At 37.1% G+C, this 15,545-nt stretch overlaps 1 protein-coding gene across 1 annotated transcript in view; it reads right to left on the minus strand.

The window, feature by feature from the left end:
• LOC127433655 (zinc finger matrin-type protein 4-like) overlaps positions 1-15,545 on the minus strand; it is a 62,181-nt gene that overhangs the window by 14,810 nt on the left and 31,826 nt on the right. The window lies entirely within an intron of this gene.

Below are 15,545 nucleotides of genomic sequence, written 5' to 3' on the forward strand. Positions count from 1 at the left end.
GGCGCCATATTTCCGTTTTATACCACGGATCTGTTGAAAGCTTGATTCTGATTGGTTGACGGACGTTCTAAGGCGTGCAGTTATTTTTCAAGTAAACACACCACTGAGAAATATTTCCAGGTCTTGACCGCATAATGGTTCCATATCACTTCACCAAATTATTTCAGTTATTTCAAATTTTTATATAAGTGAATTTAGTTTTACTGTACTGACAGATTTTTGGCACGTTATTCTAGGTCTACTAGGATCACACTGACAGCCGCCTCACCGCAGTGATGGACTGCCACCGGTGAGTTAAGCTATAGCTATTTACACTGGCAGCCAAAAGTCTGGAATAATGTATTTTGCTCTTATGGAAAGAAATTGGTACTTTTATTCACCAAAGTGGCATTCAACTGATCACAATGTATAGTCAAGACATTAATAATGTGAAAAATTACTATTACAAATTACGTGCAGCAATGACAGCTTTGCAGATCCTTGGCATTCTAGCTGTCAGTTTTTCCAGATACTCAGGTGACATTTCACCCCACACTTCCTGTAGCACTTGCCATAGATGTGACTGTCTTGTCAGGCGCTTCTCACGCACCTTACAGTCTAGCTGATCCCACAAAAGCTCAATGGGGTTAAGATCCATAACACTCTTTTCCAATTATCTGTTGTCCAATGTCTGTGTTTCTTTGTCCACTCTAACCTTTTCTTTTTTTTTCTGTTTCAAAAGTGGCTTTTTCCTTTGCAATTCTTCCCATAAGGCCTGCACCCCTGAGTCTTCTCTCTACTGTTGTACATGAAACTGGTGATGAGTGGGTAGAATTCAATGAAGCTGTCAGCTGAGGACATGTGAGGCATCTATTTCTCAAACTAGAGACTCTGATGTACTTATCCTCTTGTTTAGTTGTACACCTGGCCTTCCACATCTCTTTCTGTCCTTGTTAGAGCCAGTTGTCCTTTGTCTTTGAATGACTGTAGTGTACACCTTTGTATGAATTCTTCAGTTTTTTGGCAATTTCAAGCATTGTATAGCCTTCATTCCTCAAAACGATGATTGACTGACGAGTTTCTAGAGAAAGCTGTTTCTTTTTTGCCATTTTTGACCTAAAATTGAACCAAATAGCTTTCAGCTGTGTTTGATATAATGGCAAGTGATTTTCTAGTACCAAATTAGCAATTTAGCATGATTACTCAAGGACAAGGTGTTGGAATGATGGCTGCTGGAAATGGGGCCTGTCTAGATTTGATCAAAAACGACTTTTTTCAAATAGTGATGGTGCTGTTTTTTACATCAGTAATGTCCTGAGTATACTTTGTGAACAGTTGAATGCCACTTGAATTAAAATACCAATTTTCTTCCAAAACAGCTAAATCTGATGTATAAGATTTTTTTTGCATGCACCACCTCCCCCGTACAGCACCGTTTACCGATGGTAGTTGGCCCTTAACAACCACAGTGGTAAAAAAAAATAAAAAAATCCCTACATTATAAAATGAAGATTATAAAAATCCTACATTATTCACATCTTTATAGTCAAAAACTAGTGAAAAAATTCTGCCAGTGCTGAAGAAGTAATCCACAGTACTTAGATTATGTTACTGACGATGAGTAATCAAATGTTACAAATTACATTTTACAGCATGTTTTCATTTTACATTCCATGTAGTGGAATACATTTTAAGTAACCCTCCCAACCCTGGCCATGGCCTAGGGGTTAACACAGTGTGCTCACAACAAATTAAGCCTTGGTGCTCATGTGGGAAATGCTGGTTCACATCCAGCCCACATCATGTCCCAATCTCCATCCCCCTTCTGGCCCCATCATTTCCTGACATCTCTTTATTTCCGCTCTCAGTTGAATGCTTAAAGGAATATTCTGGGTTTAATACTAGATAAGATCAAGTCTCAATCGACAGCATTTGTGGCATAATATTGATTACTACAAAAATATATTTAGACTTGTCCCTCCTTTTCTTTATAAAAAGCAAAAATCTGGGTTCCATTATAAGTGCCTCACTGTTTTTTTAAAGGGATGAGTGGAGGGAGGGAAGAGTCAAAATAATTTATTGTGGTAATAAACATTACATCATACATGTTGTGGATTGAGCTAAACTTGTATTGAACCCTGAATATTCCTTTAAAGAAATACAAATTTAAATAAAAACATTCACAATATTAAAAGAGCATCCAATTATTTTTTGGAGGAGAAAACGTATAGACTGGAAAAAAATGAAAGAAATAAAATGGAAACAGAAAGAAAGTAAACAAGACCTATTCAGTTTGACATACCAACTCAGCTTAACAGCCGGCAATGGCACGGCCATTTTTCATATTATTTACGTAATATCCAGGCCACAACAGCAGGTGTGTTATAGCATTAATAACACCTTTTAGAATTTTGGAAACATGCGGACGTGACTAAATTGACATATTTTGCTAGCGGTCTGTCTCTCCTGTCATAGTATAGGGCACAGTCTCTTGTCAGTTTGAAATATTTCACAGGTAAAGGGTGCAAATTAGGAACACAGAATGTCCCCAGCGGCTGCAACTTAATAAGAGGCATTCTGAATCTCATGACACTAATATGATGAATAAGTTTCATAAACAGACGTGAGGTAATTTGTCTCACACTAGCAGGTATATGTTCATGTTTTTCCTGTCTGTTTTAATGATAAGTGAATTTTTATTACAAAGCCGAGGTGTGTTTTTCCCTTTTCCTAATCTAATTATATTCATTCCAAAATGGCTAACAAAAGAGACTACAATGACAGCTATCCCAATTTATAATGAATATGAAAAAGAAACAACGGAGAGCACAAATGGGGCTGCTCTTGGCTCAGCTAAGGTTTCTGAAATGGAAGATATCTGGGTAGATGACACTGGCAGCTTATCATGAGTATTTATAGAAGGTATCAAAATAACCAGATAATATGAGGCATTCTTTCCTTTTTTTTTTTTTTTCTGTTTCCTTCTGTCTCACTTTTCATCCAATTCCCTGAGGTTTTTGAATGAAAGGGTTGTTTTGATTATGACACATAATCAGAGTGTGATAAGAAATAATACAAGCGTGACAAATATATTCAACAAACAGGGCTGTTTTTAGTTGTGCTGCCCTCCTTACAGGTATCAAAAAAGTCTTTCAGTTTAGAATCATGCAGGTGGAAACAGATGTCTGCAACAGATGTCTGGTGAAAAGGGATGTCGCTGACTTAGGCTATATTCGGAATGGGAAACTGGAGTACAACTTACTGCATACTGCACAGTATACACTGAATACTGCTAACAGTTTTTTTTCTAATTGTGTGTGAGGCAGTGCACATTAGTTCAGTAGTATGCTATATCTTGGTCATGTGAGCTCATTATGTGTATGTTTAATTGCATGACTGTTTTTCAGTTATCATCTTGTAAATAAAAATGTCACAATTTTACTTTAATATCATTAGTGTTTCATTAGTCTGTACACTGTAAATGCAAGGTCAAGTCGAGGACAGTGCTTTTGGGATATAGTATTCTGCACAGTGTGCTCTTCTTGTTTACCCATTGTTTGACCATGGTGGCAAATCTGTATATAAATCATCCAGGTATTATGCATACAGAAAATGTGCATTTAACAGTATATATACCATTAACTATTAAAATAATAAGAGTAGTATATAGAGTTGGGATACTCGAGTTTGGACTCGGACTCGAGTCCGAGTCACAAGTCCAATTTTAATGGACTTGGACTTGTCACGGACTCGGATGCATTTTTACTCTGACTTGACTCGGACTCGAGCCTTTGGGACTAGGGATTTTTTTACGAGTCCAGCCGAGTCCATGACATTTGTGATGCAATGAAAAAAAAAACACACAAAAAAGACAGAAATTAATGAACACATCTCTGTCTGCATGCAGCTGTATTAGCCCTGAAGTTGTAGATGTAGCCAGAGTTGTTTCACTGTGTTTAAGCAAACACACGCACACACACATACGCACGTGCACAGGCACACTCATCAGTCAACCAATACGCTTGAATGTTACTACAGAGACTACCGAGGTGGCTGGCATGACGAAAACATAAAGACGGGTATGTATCCAATGTAATAGAAGCTAAACAAGGCAGTTTCACATGACACGGGACCTGACAACTGGGAAAATTGCGTGTGGTGTTTGTGCAGCCAAGATGGTGCTCGCATTGCGGTTTCAACATGGTTAAAAACTTAAAATCAAGAACTTCATTGAGTCAAGTCACCCACATCATGTCTCTCACAGTTTACTAAAAATAGCATATCAAAATAAAAATACATAAAAATAGTATTAGTATTGGGCTAAGTCTTTTTAGGCGTAATTTATCAACATATGTAGGCTTCTGTATTCTCTTGTGGTCCACGCAGTGTTGTCAGCTTGAACTGGTCCATAATATCTTGATGAATTAACTGTGTAACTTTTTAAATAGTCGGGGGAAAAAAAGTGTTATTGCTAAAGCAGACAGCAACTCTAAACAGATAAACAGCACCTATTTATCATTGATTGACTGTTTTCAAAGTATTGACGAGCTGCTTAAAATATATTATTTTACAGCATTTGTCCACCATTCACAACATTCAACCATGCACAATAAAATATCAGGATATTTTGGGCAGTGAAATGTTTTGTTTATAATTTAATTATAGACTATAAAATAAATGTATTATTTGATGACAGAGTTTGTGTATGAAGCTACACTTCATGTTACGAGATGAATTTAGTTGGTTATGACTTTTTATGTTATTTTTATTGTAAACCACTGGGTAACATATGCATGTCTTTTTTTTTTTTTGAAGGACAATTATGTTAAATTTATGACTCAAAATTATTATTCTCCATGTTTTTGCGGTTAAAGAAGAGCTCAATTAAATTTTCTTTGGATGGTATTTAAAGATTTCAGACTGATTGCAGACCAACGCGGCTGCCGCTCAAGCATTTGCAGTCAAATCGTGAGACGTAACTTCTCAGCGAGTGCTAATTACTACTGTGTTGACTCATTTGTACAGTATGTATTTTCCCAAATCAGTCAGCAGAAAAAAAAATTCAGAAAGAAATCTCAGTTTAGACTATTATTTCTTTAGATAGGGATCATTTTAAATAAAACTAAATTAAATTGAATTGACAAATTGAAAATGAAGTAGATATAAAAACTAAATTAAAATTCGAAACATAATAACCTTGGTTGTAAAAACTAAAGCAGCTTTCTCTTTCTTTGGTGTATGTTTGAGTGGAGGGGAAAAAGCAACAAATAATTGAAATGTCAACTGAACACAATAAGAAATGTGTTGAAGGACAGTTTTGTCTTCATACACCTAAAACATATACTTTCATTCTGAAACCACTCTGAAGTCTGTTCAGCAGGATACTAATCATAACATATATATATGAAAGGCAACCGAGGTGTTTTTGTTACATTTATATTGACAAACTTTTTTCTTAGTTGTGAAGTTTAAAATAAGCTTAAAATATTGATGTTGAGTTTACGGTTACAATTTTAATTCAGATTCATGAACAGATTAATTTGGACTCAAGTCGGACTTGGCCTGTTATGGACTTGGTTTTGAGTCCGACTCGGCCCCTTTTGGACTCTGACTTGACTCGGACTCGACTAAGGTTGACTCGAACCCAACACTAGTAGTATGGTAACATGAGCTGTCTACTAGGGATGGGCATTTCGACTAATTTTATAGTCAAGTACACTAACACATAAAAAACGAGTAATTGATTACTTGAAATTTAGAATTTAAGTTCATCCTTTAAGCTTTGAATCAGTTTTTCTCATTAAAAAATTAGTACAATGTGTAAACAACAACATCTAGGTTTAAAAATGACAACAACAAAAAAACATTTGCACTCGTACATACAAACATACATTCAAAGTCTTCGGAAGCGATATACTTTATATATCACTATAAATAATGATAGAATTTTGTTTTTATATTCCTTATTATTATAGAATATATTATATTCTATTCCTTTAACATCATCATGTATTCTCAGCGCCAATCAATGCATTCAATTGTAATGGAAAGATTTAGGTGAAAGAAGCAGTTTCATTGTTGCCCACAGCAGGCAATATTCAAGTAATGTTTCAACTAGTTGAATATTCAAAACTGAACGAGTACTCGATTAATCAATTACTTGTGCACATACCTATTGTCTACCAGTTAAAAAAAAGGTTTTCCAGAATCGATTACATTTTTAATTGAATTAATAACATGATATTACGATTAATTAATTACAAGTAATCGCATATATTAATATTTGGCCTCCAAATAAAGGTTTTTAATATTATTACTGTTATATTTATTATATACTGTATATTTACAGTATATAATCTAGAAATTAGTTGGGTCTTGGGTTCAGAAAGTCTCCAAAACTACAATCAGACGTCCAAGGGTGTCGGACCATGGGTAATGATTAGTGGTCAACCGACATGGGGTTTTTAATGGCCGATGCCGATATCCAGAGAGCATGGTGGCCGATAGGCCGATACAATGCCGATATATCACACAATTTAATATAGTAAATAACAAAAATAAAATTGCAAAATAATAATAATAATAATAATAAACTCTTATTTAGCACTTTATTTACTCAATTTCACACAAAACTAGAGCATCCAAAAACGTAGGCAACTGACTTGCTACCTTGCTGCCTAATCAGTTAATGGCTTAACTGACAGCTGTTTTGAATGAATGGAACTCTTTAGGAAACTGGTCTCTGAACAGTTTGAAAAGCACCTTATTTTCATCGTACCTCCGTATATAACCTCCGGAGGCAGCATTTTCCTGGTTTCGGACAAAGCCTTGAAGTTGCACTCACGCGCTCGTGCGGATCCAGCGCGAGCTTCAATCTTCTGACAGTTTAAACGGCCCAGATGGCCTGCTTGGATTGTCACAGACGGACCGTCATTATTTGTGAATCAGAGAATCTTTTGATCCTGATCCTGAAGTTTTGATTCTGGCTGATGGAATACACGCTTCAGAGGAAGATTTTAGATGAGCGTTCGATGGGAAGAAAACGCTGAATTTTCGCAAAGTTCGTGAATGACATCTGTTTAAATTAGATATCTGCATATTTGCAAATGGTAAATAATAGAAGTTTTATTGATATTTGCCTTTTATCATTATAAAAGTTACAGGGAACTGTTGAGGAGAGACTGTTAAAATACATACTTCAGAGGAAGATTTATGAGCATTCCACAGGATGCTGGATCTGCTGAAGTTGTGTAAGCAGGGGCGCATTAACGCACGGACTTATACGGGCTGAAGCCCAGGGGCCTACATCTCCCATGGGGCCCAGCAGTAAGAGTGCGTTAAAACGCTTTCATCGGGAGACGCGGTTGTTGGCATGGTGACAGTGCGCAACCGTTAAAGGCGTCTGTGTAGTGCTCGTTCAATGCATAGTAGTTTCCCCCCTCCTGCTCAACAACTTGAAGGAGGGCTCAGTGGACCAATGTGCCAGTGGGCCCAGAGGTACCATAAAGCGCCTCTGTGTGTGAGGTTTGTGTATTACATCTGTTTAAACAAGATCTGTGCATATTTGCAGACAGTACATGATATAATGTTTTGTTTTGTTTTTCCCAATTTTGAATGCCCAATTCCCAATGTGCTTTTAAGTCCTCGTGGTTGCGTAGTGATTCGCCTCAGTCCCGGTGGCGGAGGATGAATCCCAGTTGCCTCCGCGTCTGAGATCGTCAACCCACGCATCTTATCACGTGGCTTGGTGAGCGCGTTGCCATGGAGACATAGCGATTTTCGGCACCCTCAAGACAAACTTTGGTCATACGGGAAAATGTATCGTCTGTTGCTGATAATTAAAAAAAGTCTGAATATCGGCCTCACTGGAGGGGGGCCCACAGAAAGGCTTCATTGATATTCCATCATATTATCATTTGATATATATATATATAGTAATAACATGCAAGGCTCTATTTTCCACCTGTAAAAATGGGAAGTTCCCCTATATTCTGCCATGTCCCCTCCCATGTTAGCGACGACCCCCCCCCCCCCAACAAAAGCAAAAGTGGTCCGATCCATCAGCTGCGCAGTCCAAACTCACTACACGCTTACTTATCTACAGAAATTAATCCAAAATCGAACATTCAAAAGAAAAAGGAGCAGAGAAAGAGCGGGAGGTAGCAGAGTTTTTTACAGAAGGAATGTGAGCCATACCTGTCAGCATAGCTATAGGTGAATATTTGTTTGATATTCACGTAAACATGGTCTAAAATTAACACTTGGCACGTGCCAAATGTGAGAGAAAAAAATTGCTTTTGGTGAGAAAATAAAACGGAAATATTCACCAGGTGGTTGGTAACATTATTACTGCATCATTACATGATTTTCATTAAACAGTGAATGACAATGAGATGCTTGCTTAATAAAGTGACGTGTACAATCAAACTGTTAACATCAGCCTCATTCATCTACTGTATAAACATATTTTACTTCAGTGCAACATTTCCATCAGATGTTTATCTATAATGCCTAAATGTTATTTTTTTCCAGAACTCCATGAGAAACATGTGAAATTTTCCTCACATTAAGCCACCAAAAGAATATGTGAGGAACAATATCACATGTTGTTGCGCTCAGATGCCGTTATCTATTTAAAGAGTTCTGAGTATCAATGTAAATCATTGTAAATAGAACAATTTATGCATGTAAACTATAAACATGTGACAAATATATATGCAAAATAATAAATTAAGTTTTAAAGACATTTATTGATGGAATATAAATGAATTTTACCATTTTTCAAAAGCTAAAATGCAACCAATATGATGAAAAATTGACAAAGTATAATTTGTAAAATGTATATATTCAAATTGTATCTTGAAGGGTTACCTAGAAGGTTAGAAGGTCCCTTCATAATTATCAGCATGAGCTATGAAATAATTTATTTTATATTTAAGTTAAATGGACATTGTAACAAAATATCAGTTAGCAAGTTAAGACTTTCTAAAAGCAGAAATGTCTAAAGATAGACTGAACAAACTGGCACTCTTCTAATTTCAGAAATGTTATGGTGACTTTGCCTACAAGAAAACTCATACATTTATACATAATTTATTTTGTTAAGAGGTTTTGTATATATATATATATATATATATATATATATATATATATATATATGTATATATATATATATATATATATATATATATATATATATATATATATATATATATTAGGGATGAAACGATTAGTCGACGTTATCGACAACGTCGACAATAAAACAAATTCGTTGTCAAATAGTCATTTGATCTTAACATAACATAAGATCATATGAAACTCTAATGATTGCACACAAGAGCAGCATTGCAGCTCGCGCCTGACTGAGGAGAGGAAGAAAACACATCTCACAGTCCAGACACACTCTAACTTTCCCAACAGCTTCAGGTGATATAGATCACAAAGTATGAGGGAATTATAATGCAAAAATACAAAATAAGTCCTCTTTAATGTTAGCAAGCACATTTAATACAACCTTTTAAGTCGGGGCACAAGCTGAATAGTCGGTTTAGAGCTAATGATTAATCATTGCAATAATCGCCTGAATAGTCGAATAATAGTTCTAATAATCGTCAGATTAGTTGATTATCAAAATATCATTAGTTGCAGCCCTATATATATATATATATATATATATATTCAGTTGTATAGCTCAGGTGCATCCTATTTCTCTGGATCATCTTTGAAATGTTTCTACACTTTGATTGGAGTCCACCTGTGGAAAATTAAATTGATTGGACATGATTTGGAAAGGCACACACCTGTCTATATAAGGTCTCACAGCTGAAAATGCATATCAGAGCAAAAACCAAGCCATGAGGTCAAAGAAACTGCCTGAAGATCTCAGAGACAGGATTGTGTCGAGGCACAGATCTGGGGAAGGCTACAAAAAGTAGATAAGAGCATAGTGGCCTCCATAATGGTCAATCTGGTTGAGCTCCAGAGATCATATGTGGAGATAGGAGAAACTTGCAGAAGGACAACCATCACTGCAACACTCCACCAATCTGGGCTTTATGGCAGATTGGCCAGACGGAAGCCTCTCCTCAGTACCAAACACATAAAAAAGCACCTAAAGGACTCTCAGACTGTGAGAAACAAGATTCTCTGGTCTGATGAAATGAAGATTGAACTGTTTGGCCTCAATTCCAAGCGTCATGTCTGGAGGAAACCAGGCACCGCTCATCATCTGTGCAATACCATCCCAACGGTGAAGCATGGTGGTGGTAGCATCATGCTGTGGGAGTGTTTTTCAGCGGCAGGGACTGGGGTACTGGTCAGGGTTGAAGGAAAGCTGAACGCAGCAAAATACAAATACATCCTTAATGAAAACCTGGTCCAGAGTGCTCAGGACCTCAGACTTAGCCGAAGGTTGACCTCCCAACAGGACATTGACCCTAAGCACACAGCCAAGTCAAAGCAAGAGTGGCTTAATGACAACTCTGTGAATGTCCTTGAGTGGCCCAGCCAGAGCCAGGACTTGAAACCAATCAAACATCTCTGGAGAGACCTGAAAATGGCTGTCCACCAACAGTCCCCATCTAATCTGACAGAGCTTGAGAGGATCTGCAGAGAAGAATGGCAGAAAATCCTCAAATCCAGGTGTGCAAAGCATGTTGCATCATTCCCAAAAAGACTTGAGGCTGTAATTGCTGCCAAAGGTGCTTCAACTAAGTACTGAGTTAAGGGACTGAATACTTATGTCAATGTGATATTTCAGTTTTTTCCTTTTTAATAAATTTGCAAAGTTATCAAAAATCTGGTTTTTGCTGTCATTATGGGGTATGGAGTGTAGATTGATATAAATAAAAATATATATATAAATATAAATATATTGGTTCATTAAATGAAGCTTAAAATTGTCTTTGTTTTTGTGTTGCCACAGTATGAAATAGACTGGCATGTCTTAAGGTCAATATTAGGTCAAAATGGCAAAAAAATAAACAGCTTTCTCTAGAAATTCGTCAGTCAATCATTGTTTGAAGGCTATACAATGCTTAAAATTGTCAAAAAACTGAAGATTTCATACAAAGGTGTAGACTACAGTCTTCAAAGATAAAGGACAACTGGCTCTAACAAGGACAGAAAGAGATGTGGAAGGCCAGATGTACAACTAAACAAGAGGATAAGTACATCAGAGTCTCTAGTTTGAGAAATAGACGCCTCACATGTCCTCAGCTGACAGCTTCATTGAATTCTACCCGCTCAACACCAGTTTCATGTACAACAGTAAAGAGAAGACTCAGGGGTGCAGGCCTTATGGAAAGAATTGCAAAGAAAAAGCCACTTTTGAAACAGAAAATCAAAAAGAAAAGGTTAGAGTGGGCAAAGAAACACAGACATTGGACAACAGATAATTGGAAAAGAGTGTTATGGATCTTAACCCAACTGAGCTTTTGTGGGATCAGCTAGACTGTAAGGAGCGTGAGAAGTGCCCGACAAGACTACAGGAAGTGTGGGGTTAAATGTCACCTGAGTATCTGGACAAACTGACAGCTGGAATGCCAAGGATCTGCAAAGCTGTCATTGCTGCATGTGGAGGATTTTTTGATGAGAACTCTTTGAAGTAGTTTACGTTTTTCACATTATTAATGTCCTGACTATACATTGTGATCAGCTGAATGCCACTTTGGTGAATAAAAGTACCAATATCTTTCCATAAGAACAAAATCTGTACATTATTCCAAACCTTTGGCCACCAGTTTGTGTGTGTGTGTGTGTGTATATATATATATATATATATATATATATATATACCAATCAGCCACAACATTAAAATCACCTGCCTAATATTGTGTAGGTCCCCCTCGTGCTGCCAAAACAACACCAACCTGCATCTCGGAAAAGTATTCTATAATAGATGTAATATAATAGATGCTATTCTTCTCACCACAATTTTACAGAGTGGTTATCTGAGTTACCATAGACTTTGTCAATTCTAACCAGTCTGGCCATTCTCTGTTGACTTCTATCATCAACAAGGGATTTCCGTCTGCAGAACTGGATGTTTTTTGTTTTTGGCACCATTCGGTGTAAGTTCTAGAGACTGTTGTGTGTGAAAATCCTAGGAGATCAGCAGTTACAAAAATACTTAAACCAGCCCGTCTGGCACCAACAATCATCCATGCGTTTATCTAATCAGCCAATCATGTGGCAGCAGTGCAGTGCATAAAATCATGCAGATACATGTCAGGAGCTTCAGTTAATGTTCACATCAACCATCAGAATGGGGAAAAAATGTGATCTCAGTGATTTGGACCGTGGCATGATTGTTGGTGACAGATGGGCTGGTTTGAGTATTTCTGTAACTGCTGATCTCCTGGGATTTTCACACACAACAGTCTCTAGAGTTTACTCCGAATACCATGGGTCTGTTGAATGCTTGATTCTGATTGGTTCACGGACATTCTAAGGTGTGCAATTATTTTTCAAGTAAATGCACGGCTATGAAGTAGTTCCCGGTCTTGACCGCATAACGGTTCCATATCACTTTGCCAAATTATTTCAGTTATTTCAAAGAACCCTATAGGCTACCACAACAAAATAACCAATTAAAACAAAGACACTGGTTAAGCAAATCAGATAAGAATGACAAACAGTGTCTATAATATCCTAAATTTATTTCAATTTCGATTGAAAAGTGTCCTTGGGATCCTTCTCTTTCGCTCCAAAAATTGTTTAAAGTAAATTGGTTAGGAACGTCAAAGACACTGGTTAAGCAAATCAAATAAGAATGACAAACAATGCCTATTATATCCTACATTTATTTAAATTTCAGTTGAAAAGCGCCCTCGTCTCTCCCACACTTACACACACTCACACACATACACAGGCACACATACGCACACACACACATTGAGGCATGTGTCGTGACCAACAAATAGAGCCGCACCCCCGCGACTTGATCAATACAACAGTTTCAATTATCTGAAATAACTTTTAATATGTGAAACTTTTTATGTTTCAATGTATTTTGCCCTTATCAGCCTCACATAGAGTAGATATAGTGAAAAGCACCATCGCTCTCACACAAACTTTCTCGGGAGCAACCCCGCATCTCACTGTAAACAGTTGTTTAGCAATGGAAAAGACATTCTGTACAAGAATGGCGACACTCGCTGCTTCTGATAAGTAAACTTAAACTTAAATCTTGGCAATTTGAAACTACGTTACTTCTGATGAGAGCTGCAACAAAAAAGGTAATCCCAGAAGCAATCTCTGGACTCTGGACAAACGCATTACGCACAAACTTACTAGCGAGCGAAAAACAGAGCCGTCACGTCAGCACACTGTATCTCAGTGGTGTTGAAAACAGTTGTTAAGCTTTACGTCGGAGAAGCTATATACAATAATGGTGACACTTGCTGCTGCTGAGAAGTGCATTAACTTACATCTTGGCGATTTTGAAGCGATGTTACTTCTGATGAGAGCTGCAACAAAAAAGGTAATCCCAGAAGCAATCTCTCTCAGTTTCTGAGTTTCTATCTTTCGATCACTCAAAAACAAGCTCACACACACATGCATAAACGCACTACCTTATTACTCCAGTAAGTGGTCCAATAAAGCAGCACAAGCCTCGCTGTCCTCCGTTGCTAGTTCTAAAGTGACATTTTCGAACTAGCAATGAAGGCTTGGACTGTATCAAAACAAGATGCTGAATCCGAGGCAGAAGGAAGTAGTTCCACTTACAAGAATGTTTTATGGACGTAAGCCAGAAAACGTCTTGAGATAAAACCCTGAACAATGTCTTAATTTGTGGTAATCATGGTATAAGCGGAATAATTGGCTCCGGCCCGTTGAATTATTGAAAAATAAATGCACACCCGAGGTGGTAATGCAGTCATGACACGCAGCGGAGCATCCGTCATCAATTATTCCTTAAATATATACAGTATACACACACACACACACACACACACACACACACACACACACACAGGCGTCCAAAGTTTGGAATAATGTACAGATTTTGCTCTTATGGAAAGAAATTGGTACTTTTATGCACCAAAGTGGCATTCAACTGATCACAATGTATAGTCAGGACATTAATAACGTGAAAAATACTTTTACAATTTGAAAAAAAACAAAATTCAGAACTTCTTAAACTACTGCAAAGAGTTCTCGTCAAAATAATCCTCCACATGCAGCAATGACAGCTTTGCAGATCCTTGGCATTCTAGCTGTCAGTTTGTCCAGATACTCAGGTGACATTTCACCCCACACTTCCTGTAGCACTTGCCATAGATGTGGCTGTCTTGTCGGGCACTTCTCACGCACCTTACAGTCTAGCTGATCCCACAAAAGCTCAATGGGGTTAAGATCCATAACACTCTTTTCTAATTATCTGTTGTCCAATGTCTGTGTTTCTTTGCCCACTCTAACCTTTTCCTTTTGTTTTTCAACAAGCCACCAGTTTATATATAATTTTTATTTAATTTAATTTAAATATATTTATATAAATATCATAATTACACATGCATCAGACAGACACATTTGGAGCATCTTACTGGTTGTCACGTTTTACTGGTTTTCAGCATCTCATGCCATAAACTCGTTAAAATGCCGTAAAATCGTTGTAGGATGATGAGTAAAGTTAAATCTGCATTCAGAGTTGTGCTCTGAACAGCTCTCGGCTTGTTGCCTGTACAACTGTTGCCCCCTGCTAACTACGAGTCGCAAAAACATGAAGGTGGTAGTTCAAGCTTGGATTGCTCCATTGGTAGAGACATGCATCATTATGAAATTTACGTAAAGTCAGGGGGAATAACGTTAATTTTCTTTAAAACATGTTCTTTTTTAAATAATTAATTGCACTTAATTAACACGTTAAATTGATAGCCGTGTTATGTGACATGACCTTCTCTTGGTAATCCTACCCAATTTGCTGAAAGGCAGGCAATTGTTTTCTTTGCAATTTGGCCAAGCAAGATGCAACTTATACTATAATTATTATTTCACAAAAAATGCAGGGGATAAGCTAAAAAATTTACAACACAATATGTCATTAAAGAGGTACCTGTGTTTTGTCTGTCTGCTTAAGACACTGAAAAATAATGGTAGAAATTCTGCTTCAGTATGTTTCCCCCATGCAGTTGTTCTGAATTGTGTTCCTATAGTACTCTTTCCATGTTTTCTTTTTGGATCATTTCACCCCCTGATGTGTTGTGGCCACACAATTATGCACGCTAAGTGAGTCGAATGATGTTTTGTTTCTGCTAAAAGCCGTACTCTTATCTCAAACATGCTACAAGTGACATGCTTGAGAGCTCAAAATTATCTTGAGTGTTATACACTCACATTTGAAGGAATGAATGACTAAATAAAGGACTTCCTGCATTTTTTTAAATCCCTAAATGTGAGTAATAGTCGTGTCATAACATATTTTCTCATATTTAAAGTCCCTCCTTTGCTAAGCAAGTAATTTCCTTCATAACCGACTGCTTTAGACGTCATATGCATACAATTTATTTGAGTATGGATACTGATCTATTAACATGTTTTGGCCTTCCAATATGGTGTATAGACAG

The sequence above is a fragment of the Myxocyprinus asiaticus genome, chromosome 43 (genome assembly GCF_019703515.2).
Source record: "Myxocyprinus asiaticus isolate MX2 ecotype Aquarium Trade chromosome 43, UBuf_Myxa_2, whole genome shotgun sequence".
In the NCBI taxonomy this organism is placed as follows: Eukaryota; Metazoa; Chordata; class Actinopteri; order Cypriniformes; family Catostomidae; genus Myxocyprinus; species Myxocyprinus asiaticus.